A 5,235-nucleotide genomic window follows, 5' to 3' on the forward strand; every position below is an offset into this window, starting at 1 on the left:
TTCCCTTCCCTTCCCTTCCTTTCCCTTCCCTTCCCTTCCCATCCCGGACAGCCACCTTTTGACCACGGGCTGTGTCTCCCGTGGCCATCAACATTAATCGTGCATTAATCACAAATAGCTCCCAGCCACGTTGCCATGCTGTCCTCACATCTCGCAAGCCATTGCAATGCTCCTCAGAAGTTGCAGGGTTTATTCCCACCACCCCCTCCCCGGCACCCAGCTTTCCAAGCTTGTTTTTTTTATTATTTATTTTTTTAATTCACCAGCTCGGTGCCTGTGAGTCAGCGCTGCCTTCTTCAGAAATATCCCTCGGATCATCCATATGGATCTCAGCAAAGCCCTCTCCAAATCTGGAGAGCACCAGTGAACTTCTCCTGCTTGTGTAACATCTTGAGCATGAAGACTGCTTCTGCTGCTGATTACAGCCAGGCTGGCTGCTGTCTCAGTACGGTCATATTTTTGGAACCAGCCATTTTAAGTCACACAATCACTCAATCCCCACGACTTTGGGAGGTCTCTGGTCCAACCTCCTGCTCAAAGCAGAGTCAATGCCGACTTCAGGTTCCCCAGGGCTTTGTGCACCTTGACAGCTCTCCTCCAGTGCCACCCTGCCCCTGGTCTGGCTGCTGGCCACCCTCACTGCAGTTACCAGCCCACGTGCTTTCCCTGGGCCTCGCACCTACAAAGGTGATTCACGTGGCTTGTATGAATCAAAATGTCCATTTTCTTGGGGTATATTTGTAACATTCTCCGTGATCCTTATGCAAGGAGCATCCTCTCTAGCCTTTAAATGTTTCACAGCATGAGTCATAGGAAAGCGGTACGTTGAATATAGGAACAGGAAAAAAACAGACACCAAAATGGAAAATGTCATTACAGCTTCGCTCTAGATTTTTTTGCCTTGGCTTCCTTCGACTTCTTTTCAATGTATTAGTTAAACTTTTGGTATTCCTCACATATTTTGTAGGCGGATTCTCATTCATGTTCACAAATTCAGCAGTCTGTAGTTGTATACCATTACATCTCTTCTTCCTAACGATACAGTTATACAAACGGCAGCTGAGGCTGGCATGGTTTGTACAGCCTTCTGACATGTACGGATTCGTGTGAGAGCCAGAACTCAGAGAAGAAAAAGAGGCTGGGAAAGAAGTCAAACCGAGCATCGTTTTGGAACTCTGCTCTCGAAGAATGTTAATTAGCACATCCTGAAGTACGAATCAAGAAGCTATGAGGAGACTTAAATTAGAGCACACCTTCTGAAAGACCTGGAAGAGAGACAAATACTTTTTTGTGGGTGTATTATCAAATTACTCAATGTCAGTACTTGCAGTCAGACAAAAAAAAAAAAAAGAAAAAAGAAAAAAAAAAAGATCACGAAGAAAGCAAGGCAGCTGGGAGAGAGAACGGATACTAACAGCTTAACCATGACCTTCATCAAGAAGGAAAGAGGCTGATAGATTTTCTAGGATGTGTACCTCTGGTGGGTATGTATCTGGGTGACTGCTGGACACTGTAATAGAGTTTTGATAGGAGTTTTTACTGAACACAAACAGACTAAAACTCTGGGCAATGATTCACAGTAAGCCACGTTTGGTTGAAGGAGCTCATGAAAAATATAATAGTCACCAGCATGATCTCTTCTTCCAGATTTCCAAGGCCCCATTTCCAAACATGAAAACAGTAAACGTGAAGCTTTGTTCAAACTGAACTGAGAACAATAAAATGGGCAAAATAGTCCTTTCTTTTAATCTTAATCTTGGGACTCTCTGGGCAACCTAGCAAGAATGAGATAAGAACAGGGGAGTGGGGAAATCAACCACAGTAGACATGTACCAGGAAAAAAAAGAAATTATTTGACTTTTTAAAATTCTGAGTGATAAATTGCATCTTACCACACAAATTTTAACAAAAACAAGAATCACTTTTTTCCAACATGCCATCACAGCATCCTCCTGCCATGTGCTGTGGACAAATAGACACCCAAGTACCTGTTGGATTGAATGTGAGCAACCGACAGAAGAAAGACCCACTGAGAGTACAAAATCATTTTTCACTGAACCATTGCTCTACCTCTGACTTTTCACTTCTAGTATCACCAGGAACTGCATCAAGCTTGGCCTTAGAAGAAAAGTATTTCCCAGCTGTTGTGGTTTAACTCGGCTGGCAGCTAAATACCACACAGCCGTTTGCTCCCCCTCCCCCTTCCCTCTCTGGGATGGGGGAGAGAAATGGGAAAGTGAAGCCCGTGAGTCTGTCCCCTCCCAGCTCTTGCTGTACCCCTCGCCTGCCCACTGACAGGACAGCGAGAAGTTGAAACATCCTTGGCTTGGTGTAAGCACTGCTCCGCAACAATTAAACCATCAGCATGTTATCAGCACTCTTCTCATCCTAAGCCAAAACATAACACTCCACCAGTTACTAGGAGGAAAATTAAGTCTGTCCTAGCTGAAACCAGGACACCAGCACATTCCATTTCTTTCTGATGTGGCACCTTGTGCTACCACCAGCATGTTTCACAACCTTCCTCTCTTTCTCTGCCCCATCCAACCTCTGTTACTCGTTCCCCTCACCCCTCCCCCTGTTCTTTCACTTCTGCTGGCATTTCCCAGCCCTGCATGGTGGTTTCGGTGTACTCAGTCAGTTCAGACCTGTTGGTTATTCTTCTATGCTCTTCTTTCTTTGGTTTCCTGTTGGCTGAATTTACTGAAATGGTGTCAATTGAAGTTCAGTAACTGGGTGGTTACTGGGCAAAATGTCCAACTGCTGCTGGAAGGGGTGAGGAAGGGAGGGAGACCCTGCCCACACAGTACAGCTGCTTTCCTCGAGTCCACAGTTGCACACAGTAGCAGGATAGTTCCAACTGGGAAACTATTCTCAAAGGGTCAGGAGTTTTCTAAATAGCTTTAAAAAAGCTATTCACTTATTTTGTAGGATCAGCTTTCCACTCTACATCATCTTGTTATGGAAGCTGACAAGCTGAATCGAGAGGGGGTGGGGATGCATTGCCTCTCTGGGCAGCAACTGGTTGGTAACAACATGTCTTACCCAAATTGACAAGCCATTCCCTGAGAAAAATTGTCTCTCACCCTGCTGGCATGAAATTCACTGCCTCTGTTTTGCGCCTGGAAAAGGACTTACAAACCTGAAAGCTTACCTGCCTTTAATAACTACACCAGCTTGTAAATAAAAGATACAGAGACTTTGGAGATAGATAATCTATAGTGTATTTTTTTTTCCCAGTAGGTTAAAAAAAATAAAATAAAAAGGCAAGACTTCATCTGTTCAAAGTCATGATGCAGAAACCCATCGGCCGCCTTTCTAGGTTCTGTGCAGAGATGGTAAGTAGGCACCGCACAGCCACGTGCACACCATGCAACCGCACTGTAAGCAGCTGCAGACCTCTGGTCTCTGCACAGCTGAAGAAAGTCACAGAAAAATAACGCTTGCAGTGAGGATCGGTCTCTGTGTGTTGTCTACAGATATAGAAACCCACATCCAGCAGAGCACACAGATCCTGTTTTGTGGCTCACACTTCACATGATCCCTCACAGTACAGTATTTTGCGCCAACTAGGTCAAAGAAAACAAAAGTAAACGATTTTTTAAATCTTCAAGCTGAAGCAAAGCTTCTCTGAAGATCCATGCTACCAAACCACTCATCCTACAGGATATTTTCTGTCATGGATGAAAGGTCAGGGTACAACTTTATGATAGCCGGGCTGAGGGCTGCCGTATGAGTTCCCTTTGCTTCATACCCACCCTTGCCTGGCACTGCCCCGGCAGGACACTAAATTGATGTGCTTTGAGGGGAAGCGTTCCGGCTTTTTCATCTCCCTGAATAGCTCAGATGTTCGCTAAGCTGAACATCACATTTAGCACAAAGGAAGCTAGAGGGGAAAGTACAGGGGAAAGGGGGGCTGAGGAAGGAGCGTGCTCTCCTTGGGCAGGGGCCGGTCTTTATACTCTTCTCCTGCGGCTGTAATTTAAGGATAGCTGAATCTGCTCTGTTAGACAAATGGAGTGGTTACATGTGCTAACAGAATTACTGACTGGAGGCTTTTCCATGCTTTTACCAAATACTGAAAGCAGCAGCACTACCCTTCCTTCAGAATATGGACGTCTACATCATGTATGCCAAACAGTAACTCCATTACAGTGACACTCTAGTATGGGCTTTTGTTTGCTTGTTTTAAGTTTCAAGTCCTAAGAACCTTATTGTTTGCCTTATAATCTGCTTAGTGAAAGCTCTTCCCTCTCTGTGATAAAGCTGCTGTAAGTGCAGGGGTAGGAGACCAAGCTAAACACAGAGCAGAGGGTGGTAACAAACACTCAGCAATAGCCCGGTGGCCCCTCGAGCTGTTCGTGGAAGGGCAGCCACGAGGTGCAAGAGCAGGGCTGCATATGCAAAACATGGAGGCTGGAAGGCTTGTACTGCTACAGGAGAAAACAGAACTGATACTCGGCCCGGGGAACCTCTAGCAGTGGTACGGCAAGACGGAAGGAAATGTAGAACTAAGAGGTATAGAAAGCAGCACCAGAGAAAAGAAAACTAGTCTGAGAAAATAAGTAAACAGGAAACTTTCAATTAAATGCATAAAAAAAAAAAAAAAGAAAAAATATAGAAGTGATGCTGTCCTATCAAAGAGTAGTAAACACCCTCTGCTTCATTCCCCCAGTGAAAAGGGAGGGAAGTGCAGTAAATACCCTCAAAATGCTACCACATTGCACTCCTGGCTGCTGTTCCTAACCCACCTCCTCATTTACTTTCATTTACTTCCTGCTTTAATAGAATGAAGAACCTAGCACCATAAAGTCTAGAAAAATGTGCTTCTAATTACGCTAGAGTTAAGCAAGCTGTTTACTATGCAAATAAGTTCTTGAACAAAGTATTAAAACCTGTGCATAGCAAGAATCCTAACCTACCTCCCTCCGTACCTTTAAAATAGCTATGAATGATCTTATGTCATAGGAAAGAAAGAAAGAAAAAAAAAAAACAGAAATGCATAGATTGATCAACAAATTGAAAGAGAAATATCAGCACACTCTGCTAAAAACTCTGTATAGGCTCTGTATGACCCTGCTGAAGTATTTTCATGAATGCAATTCTTTCTTTCTGCCACGATCTTCCACGTCTAAGACTGCAATCCAACTTGTTATCCAAGCGTTCATCAAAATGATTGAAAGAGACTTAACATTTCATTGGATAAAATTTTATTTTTTTTTATTAAAAAAAAGA

This window comes from Aythya marila (assembly GCF_965140915.1).
Source record: "Aythya marila genome assembly, chromosome: 1".
NCBI classification, from domain to species: domain Eukaryota; kingdom Metazoa; phylum Chordata; class Aves; order Anseriformes; family Anatidae; genus Aythya; species Aythya marila.